This window comes from Triticum aestivum, chromosome 5A (genome assembly GCF_018294505.1).
Source record: "Triticum aestivum cultivar Chinese Spring chromosome 5A, IWGSC CS RefSeq v2.1, whole genome shotgun sequence".
Classification (NCBI taxonomy): Eukaryota; Viridiplantae; Streptophyta; class Magnoliopsida; order Poales; family Poaceae; genus Triticum; species Triticum aestivum.
In genome coordinates, this window is record NC_057806.1 from 64,876,677 (window position 1) to 64,893,110 (window position 16,434).

The window sequence follows — 16,434 nt, forward strand, 5'->3', positions numbered from 1 at the left end:
ATCAACTTGCGGGATCCGCCCATGAACCTATGCATAGGGGTTGGCACACGTTTTCGTCGTGATTCTCCGGTAGAAACTTTGGGGCACTCTTTGAGGTTCTATGTGTTGGTTGAATAGATGAATATGATGTGTGATGCATATTGTATAATCATACCCACGGATACTTGAGGTGACATTGGAGTATCTAGGTGACATTAGGGTTTTGGTTGATTTGTGTCTTAAGGTGTTATTCTAGTATGAACTCTAGGGCTGTTTGTGACACTTATAGGAATAGCCCAACGGATTGATTGGAAAGAATAACTTTGAGGTGGTTTCGTACCCTACCATAATCTCTTCATTTGTTCTCCGCTATTAGTGACTTTGGAGTGACTCTTTGTTGCATGTTGAGGGATAGTTATATGATCCAATTACGTTATTATTGTTGAGAGAACTTGCACTAGTGAAAGCATGAACCCTAGGCCTTGTTTCAACGCATTACAATACCGTTTACGCTCACTTTTACCGTTTGCTACCTTGCTGTTTTTATATTTTCAGATTACAAAAACCTATATCTACCATCCATATTGCACTTGTATCACCATCTCTTCGCCAAACTAGTGCACCTATACAATTTACCATTGTATTGGGTGTGTTGGGGACACAAGAGACTCTTTGTTATTTGGTTGCAGGGTTGCTTGAGAGACCATCTTCATCCTACGCCTCCAACAGATTGATAAACCTTAGGTCATCCACTTGAGGGAAATTTGCTACTGTCCTACAAACCTCTGCACTTGGAGGCCCAAAAACGTCTACAAGGAGAAGGTTGCGTAGTAGACATCAAGCGCTTTTTTGGCACCGTTGCCGGGGAGGCTAGGTAAGCGACACTCACACCCCGTCAACTAAGCTCTTTTCTGGCGCCGTTGCCGGGGAGGTGAGTGCTTGAAGGTATATCTTTAGATCTTGCAATCGAATCTTTTTGTTTCTTGTTTTAGCACTAGTTTAGTTTATAAAATAAAACTACAAAAAATGGAATTGAGTTTGTCTCATACGCTTCATCTTTTTAATATCTTTCGTGAGTATGATGGAAAGGAAAATTGTGCCAAAGTGTTATAAGAAGAATGCATTAAATTGTTTGGCATTAAATCTTTGAATGATGAGCATGATTGCAATGTTGTTAGTATGAATTCCTTGAATATCCATGATGCTAATGATATGCAAAGCCACAAGCTTGGGGAAGCTAAGTTTGATGAAGATGATATTTTTTGTACCCCAAGCTTTGATGAGCAAATTTACTATGATGAAAGCATGCCTCCTATCTATGATGATTATTCTAATGACACGTATGCTATAAAGAATAATGATAACCATGAAACTTGTCCTCTTGATCTTAATTTTCAATCACATGATAATTATTTTGTTGAGTTTGCTCCCACTACTATTGATGAGAACAAATTTGCTTACGTGGAGAGTAGTAAAATTTCTATGCAAGTAGATCATGAAAAGAATGCTTTAGGTGCTGGTTATATTGTTGAATTAATTCATGATGCTACTGAAAATTATTATGAGGGAGGAATATATGCTTGTAGGAATTGCAATAATATCAAGTTTCCTCTCTATGTGCTTAAAGTTTTGAAGTTATGCTTGTTTTACCTTCCTATGCAAGTTGATTCTTGTTCCCATAAGTTGTTTCCTCACAAAATCCCTATGCATAGGAAGTGGGTTAGACTTAAATGTGCTATTCATATTCTTCATGATGCTCTCTTTATGTTTCAATTCTTATCTTTTATGTGAGCATTGATGAAGCCATGTACCTAGGGTAGGGTCATGGACCTGTCCTAACTGCCCTACCCCAGGTCATCCCTAGAAGAAATCACCTTTCAATCGACTTGGAGGTGTTCCACTCGACAGACTCGAAGACATTCGACCAAGAAGTAATCACTCGACCAAGATCCAACCACTCGAAGGCCAGGAGACCTAAAGCCACTCCGCACGCTAACGGTCGGTCATTGAGTAGCTTTTATGGTCATCATAGTACTTTATTAGAGGCATTACCAGTAATGCCCAACCTTAATGTACTTTAAACCCTGCATAACTGAGGGCCGGAGGGGTCTGGCGAACTCTATATAAGCCACCCCCCTCCTCAGTGTAAAGGGTTCGCACCCCTGTAATTCATATACCCATAATCCAGTCGACCGCCTCCGGGCTCCGAGACGTAGGGCTATTACTTCCTCCGAGAAGGGCCTGAACTCGTAAACCTCGTGTGCTTACAACTACTCCATAGCTAGGATCTTGCCTCTCCATACCTACCCCCCTACATTACTGTCAGACTTAGAACCACGACAGTTGGCGCCCACCATGGGGCAGGTGTCTTAGCGACTTGTTGGAGAAGTTGCGATTTTTTCCGATCCAAATCATCATGGTTTCTGGCGGAGTTTTGGTGGAGGGCCGCGAGATCCGCCTCGGCGCGCTCACGTTCATCGCCGACGACTCCGCTTGGCTTCAGGAGGCTCCGCTCGACGTCGACGCACTCCCTGTCCGCGAGGCGACGCACTTTCGCGCATGCGTCCGTGGCGTCCTCCTGCGGCAACCGTCGACCCAGTATCGGTCGGCCCCTGTGTTGTCCTCCCTCCCTGTTTCCCGCCGGCGCAAGCACTCCGGTCGGTTGAGACTTCAGCAGTGGGTGAGACACGCGGTGGCACGCCAGTCGGCCACCCGTCAAGTCGCAGTGATCGAGCCCGACGAATCCCTCTACGACCTGTTCGACTGGCTCCGCAGAGACCGCATCCGAGTGCGATAGCAGTGATCCGGCAGCGGAGGTTCTGATTATTGATGGTCCACGTAGTCCTCCTGGTTTTCCCCGCGCCGACGGAGGCGCTGGTGGAGGCGACCCATCGCATCCCCATGAGGAATATCTCCCCGAGCCTCTCACGTCGCTACAAAGAGAAGAACTTTGTCGCCGGAACATGGATGCGCTGCACACTCCTATCGTTGGGGAAACCCCCGAGGCCCATGCCTTGGAGGACGCGCGCCTGGCCAACTTGGCTGAGCGCACTCGACTGGAGAACCTCCAGCGAGCACTCGACGAGCGTGCGCGATAACGGGTTCCAGAATCCAGTCGACGTCAGCTCTTTCCGCCCCCACAGGTATATCGAACTCCGATTCAGAATTTAGCAGCTGCAGCCCGTATAGCAAAGTCGATTCAGCCTTCCCAGTCAGAGGATGGCAGAGGCTTGCTGTAGATCAGAGCATTACTCCGGGCAGCAGGAGACCAGAATTCCGCTGTTTCTCAGTCGCGGAACAGGATCCACAGCAGATCCGTTGCTGCAGACACAGTCCAGTCGGCTCACAGCCCAAGATCGCCCCTGAGGCGTGAGGGACGTGGAGACCGGCGTGATCAGTACAGGAACCGTGAGCAGTATGATCACCGATTCGATCGTGATGATCGACATCGAGTGCCCACCCCTCTCCCGAGGAGTGGATCATATGTGCCTCGACAACAGGATGACAGGAGCCCTCACAGTGTTGGGCGAAGGATTCCAGTCGACCCCAGGGAACCAGGCTTTGATGCGAGATCCATTCTCGTTCAAGGTTTGGTCGACAGGAACAAAGCTCACCGAGAAGGTCACGATAGAGATGCACCTACCAGCAGCAGAGTGCATGTTTCAGGGCCAGAGTGCTTTAGCAGAGCCATCAGGGCCGCAGTGATTCCTCCCAACTTCAGGTTGGCGACTGGAGTCAGTAAGTTCGCTGGTGAGTCCAAGCCCGATACTTGGCTTGAAGACTACCGAGTGGCTGTCCAGATTGGTGGTGGCAATGATGAAGTGGCCATGAAGCACCTGCCTCTCATGTTGGAGGGCTCGGCCAGAGCGTGGCTGAATCAGTTAGCACCCAGCAGCATTTACACTTGGGAAGATCTCGCCCAAGTGTTTGTCACAACATTTGAAGGAACATGCAAGCAACCGGCAGGGCTGACGGAACTGCGGTCTTGTGTGCAGAAGCCAAATGAAACTTTGAGGGATTACATCTAGAGATGGATCACGTTGCATCACACGGTAGAGAATGTGTCTGATCACCAAGCAGTCTGTGCCTTCAAGGAAGGTGTCAAGTATAGAGAACTGAATCTAAAATTCGGTCGAACTGGAGACATGTATCTGAGTCAGATGATGGAGATTGCCACCAAGTACGCTAATGGTGAAGATGAGGATCGACTCCGGAGTGGCAAGCTCAAGTCAGTCGCCCAAGAAACCGGAGGAGGAAATTCCAATCGGAAACAGAAGTGGAAAGCCGAGCCAGCTGCTCCTGGGGAAGCCTTGGCTGTAACTCAAGGAAAGTTTAAGGGGAAACCCAAAGGGCCTTCGAACCCCAAGAAAGTTAAAGACCAAGACGGAAATGATGTGTTGGATTTTCCATGTCACATCCACACAAAGAAAGATGAAGAGGGTAAACTCATTTACCCGAAACATACCACTCGACAGTGTCGGCTCTTGATCCAGCAGTTCCAGGGCAAACAACCCAAATATAAGGAAAAGGAGTCGGACAAAGTTGAGGACAAGGAATATAGTGATGATGGATACCCCCACGTCAATTCCACCCTGATGATTTTTGCTGATGTTGAAAGCAAAAGTCGACTGAAAGTTATCAACCGTGAGGTGAATATGGTTGCTCCGGCGACACCCAGTTATTTGAAGTGGTCTCAGGCTGCCATCACATTCGACCAGTCCGATCACCCAATGCACATTGCCACCCCTGGGAGGCAAGCTTTGGTGGTCGACCCAGTTGTCCAAGGCACTCGACTGACCAAAGTCTTGATGGATGGTGGCAGTGGTTTGAACATACTGTATGCAGAGACGTTGAAAGGGATGGGCATTCCAATGTCCAGACTCAGTACCAGCAACATGAGTTTCCATGGAGTCATTCCTGGGAAGAAGGCTGAGTCACTCGGCCAAATTGCTCTTGATGTGGTTTTCGGTGATTCCAAGAATTACCGCAAAGATAAGTTGACGTTCGAAGTTGTGGATTTCCAGAGTGCTTATCATGCTATTTCGGGCAGGCCAGCTTATGCACGCTTCATGGCTCGACCATGTTATGTATATCTCAAATTGAAGATGCCTGGTCCCAAAGGTTTGATCACTGTTACAGGCAATCGGAAGAAGGCAGAAGAGTGCTTTCAGAAAGGCTCAAAGATCGCTGATGCTCAGATGGCAGTGGTAGAGCTGCAGGAGTACCAGAAGACTACAGACCCGAGTGATTTGTTGCGAGCCAAGAAGCCCGCTACGGAATCAACTTTTCAGTCGTCTGGTGAAACGAAGCCGGTTCACATTCACCCGACCGATCCCAATGCTGCTCCGACTCATATCTCAACAACACTCGACTCCAAATAGGAAGAAGCGCTCATCCAGTTCCTCATGAGAACTGGGACATCTTCACATGGAAGCCTTCTGACATGCCGGGTGTTCCCAGGGGGCTGGCTGAGCACCGCTGAGGGAGTCCTGGATTAGGGGGTGTCCGGGTACCTGGACTATACCTTCAGCCGGACTCTTGGACTATGAAGATACAAGATTGAAGACTTCGTCCCGTGTCCGGATGGAACTGTCGGCGTTCTGGGAACGGGGGTCCCCAGACTTGCCTGCCTGCGGCCTGCGGCGTGGCTCAAATGGGGGCCCAGTGCGGCCCATCTTCATCAACACAAGGCTCAAGACCCTCGCGAGGGGCGAAGCCTCGCGAGGCGGACGACACGGCGCATCCTCAGGCACGACCTCATCAGGCTGGCTCGCGAGGAGGCGGAGAGATCAAGGCAGGGTACCTCGCGAGGTGCCCATGACACAAGCCATGACGATCGAGGGTGCCAGGCGGGTGCCAGTGCGTGCAGCGTCCTTCTTTCCTCTTTGGTGCAAAGGGGGCAGGCGCAGCCGCGGGGTACCGAGGCATCAGGCAAAGGTTGCCATTTCAGTGCAACGAGACCAAGACCAGGAGGACTACAAGACGGAGGTCACCATGGAGCCCAGCGCGACGTCATCGACAGAGCCTTTGGCAGGCGGAGACCAACTTTAGTCAGGATAAGTGTACTCGCTGTCCCCCTTCAAATTAGCCCGCCATTGTTGGCTCCCTTCCCGCTCAATATTTGGGAAGAGGACCAGGGCCTCTATAAATAGGACTAGCCACCCACATTGCAAGGGGTTCCGATAGTCGATACGTGAGAGAGAGAGAGGTGACTGAACTCCTCCTAGCAGTTCATCACCCCAACCAAGAACAGACCCTCGCGGGGCTGTTCTTCCTTGTATTGTTCATCATCTCCAGCCCCAAGAGGCAATCCACCAACCACACACTGGATTAGGGTATTACACCACAACGGTGGCCCGAACCAGTATAAATCTTGTGTCTCTTGTGCAGTTCTTTTAGTAGTTTAGATCCTTGTGAGACGGAGAGGTAGAAGGCGTGATCTCCGCGTGCACCCCAGTGTTCGAACCTTAAGGGTCTGCCGGAACCCACGAATCCGACATTTTGGCGCGCCAGGTAGGGGTGCGCCGGAATTCGTCTCCCACCACTCCGCTCTCCTCCGACCGTCGCATCCATGTCTGACGCTCGTCGAGCCCGCGCCGAGCGTCGGGCCACCATCGCTTCTCGCGTCGCCCAGACAGCCCCCGTCGGTGGGCGTCCTCGTCGTTCCCCGTCGCCCATCGTCAACGCCGCCACTGGCCCGGCGGGGGGCGAGCAGCAAGCGTCGTCTCAGCATCCGTCCGTGCGGCAAGACGGCCGCACCGCTACTCCATCGCTCGCACCGGCCGGCTCTTCGTCCCGCGCGCTCCGCGCACCCTTGGAGGCACGAGCTGCGCTCATCACGGCAAACGAACTCCTGCGCTACTGCCCCGTCGACGACGTCTATGAGGAGTGGCTCAACCGCGTCGCCGAGCTCGTCCGCGCCGCAGGGGGCTCTCCTGCGCCGTCCGCCCCACTGCACCGCACTCCGCCCCGCGCGGGCAATGAAGCTCCGGGGGCGTACCAGCCGCCTCCTCTCCAAGAAGACGCCATGGCTCCAAGGCGCGTGGCCCCTGGGCGGAACCCGCTCTGCCAGGTGCCAGCACAGCAAGAACAGAGCTGCCAAGAAGTCCCTCGCCCACAAGGAGCTGCCCGGGCGCTCCCTGCTCCAGCTCCGGCACGCCAAGACCCCGCTTTGCTCCTAGCTGCAGCGCGTGGGGACCCTCAAGGCCAAGCTCTCCACCAACCGAAGCCTTTCGTGGCCACCGCAGGCTGCCGCGCCTACACCACCGAGATGCGCAGCGTCGTGTGGCCCGGCAAGTTCAAGCCAGACTTGCCTCCTCGCTACAACGGCACAACTGACCCCGCAGAGTTCCTCCAGCTCTATGAGCTGGGCATCGAGGCTGCCAGCGGGGACGAGAAGGTCATGGCGAACTGGTTCCCCATGGCGCTGAAGGAGGGAGCTCGCACCTGGCTCCTGAATCTGGCTCCAGGCACGATCTCCTCCTGGGACCAGATGCGCACCCGCTTCATCGCCAACTTCCAAGGTACACGTGACCGGCCACCCGCCGTGAGCGACATGCGCTGCATCAAGCAACAACCCGGAGAGACCCTGCAAAAGTACATCCAGCACTTCAACAGTGCGCGCCTCAAGATCCCCAAGGTGTCAGAGGAAGCCATCATCTCGGCCTTCTCCGATGGTGTGCGCGACGTCAAGATGAAGGAGGAGCTGGCGATGCATGAAGACCTCTGCACCTCCCTGGAGCTGTTCAACTTGGCGACCAAGTGCGCCAGGGCTGAGGAGGGGCGTCTCTCCCTCCTCGAGCTGCCTGCCACGGACCAAGAAGAGAAGAAGCCCAAGGCCAAGGACGTGAAGCGCAAGGGGGCTGCCGTACTCGCAGCCGAACCAGACACCAAGCGGGGCAAGGATCTGCCCGAACCCTCCAAAGGCAGCCGGTACTGTGTGTACCACGACCTCCACACCCACAACACCAACGAATGTCAAGAACTCCGTGCCGTGCGAGAAGGAAGGATCGGCCGTCGCCCTGACCGTGCTGACCGGGGCTACGGCTGAGGAGGAGGAAGAAACCCAGGACGCTGGGAAGATCGCGGCCCGCGCCAGGGGTGGCGCGACCAACCTCGCGAGGACCGCTGGCGGGACCTGCCTCGCGAGGGGGACTGGAGGGATCAGCCTCGTGAGGATCGCCCTCATGGCAACGCAGGCCTACCTCCGCTGCCGCCTCAACCAAGGAGGAACGAAGACCGCCATCAAGACGAGGGGGCTGGGGGCTTCCAAGAGCCGCGCGCAATCGCCTGCATCCTGGGCGGAGCTCAAGCCCCAGCCTCTCAACGTATCTTCAAGCAGTTTGCCCGCGAAGTGAATGCAGTTCTCCCCAAGCTCGAAGCAACGCGCCCCCTCAGGTGGTCGGCGTGCGCCATCACGTTCAGCTCAGCAGACCAGCTCAAGTGCTCGGCCACAGCCGGAGTCCTCCCGATGCTTTGCTCCCCAGTCATCAGCAACGTGCTGGTCACCAAGACCCTCATCGACGGAGGGGCAGGGCTCAACGTCCTGTCCGTGGAAACCTTCAACAACCTCCAAGTGCCCTATGACCAGCTTCAGCCAACCAAGCCTTTCTCCGGAGTCACCGACGGTTCCACAGTCCCGATCAGGCAGGTCCACCTCCCTGTCACCTTCGGGGCATGCAACAACTACCGCACCGAGCTCATTGACTTCGACGTCGCCCACATCCGCCTGCCGTACAACGCCATCCTCGGGTACCCAGCGTTGGCCAAGTTCATGGCCGTGACTCACCACGGCTACAACGTCCTCAAGATGCCAGGAAGTGGCGGCGTCATCACGGTGCCCTGTGAAGAGAAAGATGCAGTGTGTTCCCTGGAGCGAGCCTTTCAGGCCGTGTCGCTAGAAGACCCAGATCACGGAAGCAGGAGGCTTCCTGAGACCACCCCCAAGAAGAAGAAGACATCGCCAGGGTCAGCCCCTCAGGAGGCAGGCCCTTCTGGGCCCGTGTCTGCCCGGGAGGGCCCTCCTTCCATTGCATAGGAAGGCGCGCCCGGCGCCCTCCTCAGGCAGGGCTCGGGGGCTCTCACCTGGAGGGCCACCGACCTAGCCAGGGTCACGAGGGAGGCGCTTGGGCACCATGTGGAGGCGTGCCTCGAAGCACGTTTCCCCCGAGAAGGAGCCAAGCAAGGAAGGCCAGACCAACAGGAGTTCGTTAACAAGGCCATTCAAGAACTACAAGAGTCGAGGATCATGAGGGGTTGCCGTCATCCACCAGCTGTGGCCCCACATCCAGGCGAGGATGGTGGGCTGCGCGTCTGCATCGACGTACCAGGGCTCAATCAGATCGCCACGACGGAGCGCCTCTGGCCCTCGCAAGTGGGGCGCTGCGGGGGTCCACCCCACAGCTATGTTCGCATGCCTTACGGCCTGCCGAGCATGGTTGCGGCGTACCAGCGCCTCATGAGGGGCATCATGGAGGCTCAGGAAGACAGGCGTTCTGCGGCCCTGGCGGAGATGAAGACAGCTCGCGAGGAGCCACCAGTGCCTCCGGAGCCTCCCGAGGCCCCGGGGCCTGGGGGCTCGTGAGGATCGGCTTCTGCAGCCTACCGAGTCTGCTGCACCAATGCCACTTCGCCAACGACATCCTCAGGTGACATCTTCCAAGCTTCAATCCCAGCTGGGAGCGCCCTCCCAGGGTTGCATCACTCCCAGGCCGCGTGGGTCCGTCCCTGCGGCATGTATCCCCTTTTATTTCTCGGTCGTTAGTTTGCCTTGTTGGGGGCGCCCCACGGGCTGCATCATCCCCAAGCCGCTCGGGCCAGGCCCAGCGGCATGTATCTCCCTCGCGTTTATTTCCAACTATGCATTCGCCTATCACGCTTGATTGCTTGATGCCCGTCCGTGGCATCCCTTCTTCTCCATGTCGACTACTTGCACATTAAAGGGGGGGTGCCTGAGCATCGCGACTTAGGGCTCTTACTGGCTCTCCAGCCCTCACCCTCTGGCCTTGTCCATGGCATCGCGACCTGGCATACCAGCGACGGCTGAGACAAGCTCAAGGGCCGGGACCCGAGGACGTAGAGTACTGACATCTAACCAAATTTTGCAGGGACACATCTCAAGATACGGCCCAGTGCCAGGCGCAACCCGCCTAGAGGTAGGGCCTCGTGAGTCTCGTGCTGGCTCACGGGTGCCCTAATACACCACACCTACTCCAACCAGCAAGCTCTTGAGTGGCTAACGATCGACTGATGACTGCCATGGCAACCCCATCGTCTTTCTGTGATGACTCTGCAGGATCCTTGGAGGGAACTGCGCTAGCCAAGGCCCTCACGAGGTTCCCTTCGCCCTCGCCCGCGCGAACCGCTTGCACGTTAAAGGGGGGGGGGCGCCTGAGCATCACGACTCAGGGCTCCTACTGGCTCTCCAGCCCTCACCCTCTGGCCTTGTCCACGGCATCGCCACCTGGCATACCAGCGACGGCTAAGACCAGCTCGAGGTCCGGGACCCGAGGACGTAGAGCAGAAAGGGGAGCAGAGGCAAGGGAGAAGGGGCTCGCGAGGACCTTGCCGAGCAATTCCGTTCCTGCCGACGCGCGGACCAGACGGCGCACCAGGAATAATCCCCGGCTCTCGAGATAAGTCACCACCCAAAGCACTGGCTACCGTGGCACTACCCCCGCACCTAAAGCAATTCCGTACTAGCGATGTTGCTTCCCTTTCTCACCAAGCGACGGCTGCTTGGGCGCCAAAGGGGACCTCCTGAGCATCGCGACTCAGGGGCTCTTACTGGACCCCGGGTCGCTCACCTCCTGGCCTTGACCACGGCATCGCGACCTGGCATACCAGCGACGGCTGATGCCGCCTTGGGACTGGGACCTGTCGACGCAGAGCACCGAGCCCTCGTGAGGTGCAAAAGGGAGGACTGAACTACAACGGGATCAGCAACTCACACAACTCTGCAGCAAAGATTGTATATTAACAAACGGGACTACAGGCACCTTACAAGCCCCCACGGGGCGCATTTTGATTCCTCACAGGGAACGAATCCTAAGGGATGCTAACTACACGAGCTCCTACAAAAGATGCCATCATCAACAGTGGGCCGTCAGGCGCCGGCGCCAACTCCATCCAGATCAGGGTCGGCGACGGCCTGACGAGTCCGCCCTGCTCCGGGAGCGGCGCCGACTCGGGGGCTCGTAGCTGTCATCGCTCGTCTCCGGAGTCGCGAAGACTTCGCTGGAGTTGCTGGACCCTTCGGCGCCTCCGCCAAGGGAGCGGTCAACGGGCCTAGCCCTCACCAGGGCAAGGTCCTGGCCACCTCTCCTGCGGCAACACTCCAGCCTGCGCCCGTTCGCGTCGAAGACCTTGACGAACATCACCGCAGCACCATCATACTCCAAGTGGACTGCGAAGACGCCCCTTTCCCTGCAAACCCGGGCGATCTCTCTCCAGCCACGGGACATGTAGACCTCGCCCGAGGCAGCGACCACGACCTCTGCCTCGGCCGCGAGGGTGCTGCAGCCGGCGTGCTGCAGCCAGAGCTCCAGGGGCCCTCCTGGAGGGACGATGGAGGCGAAGAAGGGAGGCAGGAGGATCCAGGACTGAAGAGGAACGACGACGTGGAGCATGAACTCATGGGAGGAGCCCTCGGCATGGACTCCAGGGGGAACCACCCAAGCCTTCATGGCCCGACGGCACCGACGACGGCGCTGACCGCGGGGATCGGCATCGACACCTTCGGGGCCCTCGACGTGGGCATACAAGGGAAGCGAGAACCCTGGCAGAGCCCGCTCGCACCGGGGCCTCGCCACCACCTAGCGGTCTTCCTCGTTCCGGCTGCAAAGGGCGAGTCGCTTCTTCGGCGGGAGAGGGTCTGGTCCCTCTCGAGGAGCCTTTCCCTTCTCCGCCGCGGAAAATCGGCGAATTGGAGCCATCACGCCAAGACGGAGCAAGAATTGAGGCGAGGGAGAAAGCGAGAAGAGATGGACTGGAAGGGCACGCACGGTGCCATACTTATAGCCGGCGAAGGCCAACCGCCAGCCTCCATGATCACAGGTAATCATGACACTATTTGCATGCAGGGACTTGTCCAACTCGCACGATCACCGATGCGTCGTGGGGAAGTGGAGACGCCCACGTCCAATCAACCGCCACGCGGCGCCCAAGGCCACAGGCTGTTAGGGCCCGTGGCGCTTCGCCCTTGCACTTTCGCCTCTCGGCACGGCCAAGTCCGGGCGCGCCTTGGGCCCGGGGGCTACTGTCGGCGTTCTGGGAACGGGGGTCCACAGACTTGCCTGCCTGCGGCCTGCGGCGTGGCTCAAATGGGGGCCCAGTGCGGCCCATCTTCATCAACACAAGGCTCAAGACCCTCGCGAGGGGCCAAGCCTCGCGAGGCGGACGACACGGCGCATCCTCAGGCACGGCCTCATCAGGCTGGCTCGCGAGGAGGCGGAGAGATCAAGGCAGGGTACCTCGCGAGGTGCCCATGACGCAAGCCATGACGATCGAGGGTGCCAGGCGGGTGCCAGCGCGCGCAGCGTCCTTCTTTCCTCTTTGGTGCAAAGGGGGCAGGCGCAGCCGCGGGGTACCGAGGCATCAGGCAAAGGTTGCCATTTCGGTGCAACGAGACCAAGACCAGGAGGACTACGAGACGGAGGTCACCATGGAGCCCAGCGCGGCGTCATCGACAGAGCCTTTGGCAGGCGGAGACCAACTTTAGTCAGGATAAGTGTACTCGCTGTCCCCCTTCAAATTAGCCCGTCATTGTTGGCTCCCTTCCCGCTCAATATTTGGGAAGAGGACCAGGGCCTCTATAAATAGGACTAGCCACCCACATTGCAAGGGGTTCCGATAGTCGATAAGTGAGTGTGAGAGAGAGGTGACTGAACTCCTCCTAGCAGTTCATCACCCCAACCAAGAACAGACCCTCGCGAGGCTGTTCTTCCTTGTATTGTTCATCATCTCCAGCCCCAAGAGGCAATCCACCAACCACACACTGGAGTAGGGTATTACACCACAACGGTGGCCCAAACCAGTATAAATCTTGTGTCTCTTGTGCAGTTCTTTTAGTAGTTTAGATCCTTGTGAGACAGAGAGGTAGAAGGCGTGATCTCCGCGTGCACCCCAGTGTTCGAACCTTAAGGTCTGCCGGAACCCACGAATCCGACAGGGACTTTCCTTGGCGTGGAAGGCAAGCTTGGCGATACGGATGTTCAGATCTGCTACCATTGTAACCGACTCTGTGTAACCCTAACCCTCTCCGGTGTCTATATAAACCGGAGGGTTTTAGTCCGTAGGACAATTCCAATATACAACAATCATACCATAGGCTAGCTTCTAGGGTTTAGCCTCTTTGATATCGTGGTAGATCTACTCTTGTACTACCCATATCATCAATATTAATCAAGTAGGACGTAGGGTTTTACCTCCATCAAGAGGGCCCGAACCTGGGTAAAACATTGTGTCCCTTGTCTCCTGTTACCATCCGCCTAGACGCACAGTTCGGGACCCCCTACCCGAGATCTGCCGGTTTTGACACCGACATTGGTGCTTTCATTGAGAGTTCCTCTGTGTCGTCGCTTTTAGGCCCGATGGCTCCTTTGATCATAAAAAACGATGTGGTCCAGGGTGAGACTTTTCTCCCCGGACAGATCTTCGTCTTCGGCGGCTTCGCACTGCGGGCCAATTCGCTTGGCCACCTAGAGCAGATCGAAAGCTACGCCCCTGGCCATCAGGTCAGGTTTGGAAGTTTAAACTACACGGCCGGCGTCCGCGAGGACTTAATCTTCGACGGATTCGAGCCACAGCCAAGCGCGCCGCACTGTCTCGATGGGCATGATCTAGCTCTGCCGCCGAACAGTGTCCTGGAGGCCGCACGCGCACTGGTTCCGACCCTTAATTCGGAGCCTACTGCGTCCATAGAGGATGATTGGTTGGACACCGCCTCGGGGGCTGCGATCCCAAACGCGATCGAGCCGAACGCCAGCCCCGCACCTCGCAAGGCCCATGACTCCGAGGAGCCGGATTCCTCTCCGGACTCCGAGCCCTCCGTGCACCCGCCGATCAAATCCGATTGGGCGCCGATCATGGAGTTCACCGCCGCAGACATCTTTCAGCACTCGCCCTTCGGCGACATCCTGAAGTCGCTAAAGTCTCTCTCTTTATCAGGAGAGCCCTGGCCGGACTACGGTCAACAAGGTTGGGATACGGACGATGAAGAAATTCAAAGCCCACCCACCACCCACTTCGTATCCACTGTCGACGACTTAACCGACATGCTCGACTTCGACTCCGAAGACCTCGACGGTATGGATGACGATGCAGGAGACGACCAAGAACCGGCACCTGTAGGGCACTGGAAGGCCACCTCGTCATAGGACATATATATGGTGGACGCTCCAAAAGATGGAGATGGCGATAGAACAGCGGAGGATGATGCATCCAAGAAACAGACAAAGCGCCGGCGTCAGCGGCGCCGCTCTAAATCCCGCCAAAGAAAAAACGGTGATTCCAGCACTGGAGATAATACTACTCCGGATAGCGCGGAAGAACACCCCCTCCAGCAAGATTCGGCACAGGAGGATGAAGAAGCCAGCCCTCATGAGAGAGCGGCAGCAGAGAGGTTGAGGATGATAATTACATGCCTCCCTCCGAAGATGAGGCAAGCCTTGACGACGATGAATTCGTCGTGCCAGAGGATCTCGCCGAACAAGAGCGTTTTAAACGCAGGCTTATAGCCATGGCAAGCAGCCTCAAGAAAAAGCAGCAACAACTTAGAGCTGATCAAGATTTGCTAGCTGACAGATGGACTGAAGTCCTTGCGGCCGAAGAGTATGAACTCAAACGCCCCTCCAAAAGTTACCCAAAGCGCAGGCTGCTACCCCGATTAGAGGAGGAAGCACCTACATCACCAGCGCATGACATGGCCGACCGGCCACCTCGTGGCCGTGACAGAGAGGCCTCTCGGCCCTCCACTCAAGCCGTGCCCCGGCGTCGCTCCAAACATGCTAAGACACGGGAAAACGCGCCAGACCTGCGAGAGATACTGGAGGACAAAGCAAGGCAAACAAGATCGATCTACGGATCGCGCGGGCGCCCCACGACACGTGATGGTGATCGTCACTCCGGATACAATAAGTCCAGCCGGGCCGAACACAACAGACAAAGCTCCTTTGAGCTGTGTCGTGATATAGCCCAACACAGAGGTGCCGCACACCCACTATGCTTCACAGATGAAGTAATGGATCATAGAATCCCCAAGGGCTTCAAACCCGTAAACATCAAATCATACGATGGCACGACAGATCCTGCGGTATGGATCGAGGATTATCTCCTTCATATCCACATGGCCCGCGGCGATGATCTACACGCCATCAAATACCTCCCGCTCAAACTTAAGGGACCGGCCCGGCATTGGCTTAACAGATTGCCAGCAGACTCAATCGGTTCTTGGGAGGACCTGGAAGCCGCATTCCTCGACAATTTCCATGGTACCTATGTGCGACCACTGGACGCCGATGACCTAAGCCACATAATTCAGCAGCCAGAGGAATCGGCCAGGCAATTCTGGACATGGTTCGTAACAAAGAAAAACCAAATAGTCGACTGTTCGGATGCAGAGGCCCTAGCAGCCTTCACGCATAATATCCGCGACGAGTGGCTTGCCCGGCACCTTGGACAGGAAAAGCCAAAATCCATGGCAGCCCTCACGACACTCATGACCCGCTTTTGCATGGGAGAAGACAGCTGGCTAGCTCGCAGCAACAACTTCACCAAGAGCCTTGGTAATTCGGATACCAAGGACAAAAGTGGCAGGTCGCGTCGGAACAAGCAAAAATACCACGTTAACAGCGACGGTAACGAGGATACAGCAGTCAATGCCGGATTCCGAGGCTACAAATCCGGTCAGCGGAAAAAGCCATTTAAAAGAAATACTCAGGGCGCGTCCAGTTTGGACCGAATACTCGACCGCTTGTGCGAGATACATGGCACCCTCGAAAAGCCAGCCAATCACACCAACAAGGATTGTTGGGTGTTCAAGCAGGCAGGCAAGTTAAATGCCGAAAATAGAGACAAGGGGCTGCGTAGCGACGACGAGGAGGAGCCCAGGCCACCGAACAACAATGGACAGAAGGGTTTTCCCCCACAAGTGCGGATGGTGAACATGATATACGCAACCCACATCCTCAAAAGGGAGCGGAAGCGTGCATTGCGGGACGTATACGCGCTGGAGCCAGTCGCCCCAAAGTTCAACCCATGGTCCTCCTGCCCGATCACTTTTGATCGAAGGGACCAACCCACTAGCATCCATCATGGCGGGTTTGCCGCATTGGTTCTAGACCCAATTATTGACGGATTTCATCTCACAAGAGTCCTTATGGACGGCGGCAGCAGCCTGAACCTGCTTTACCAGGATACAGTGCGGAAAATGGGCATAGATCCCTCAAGGATCAAGCC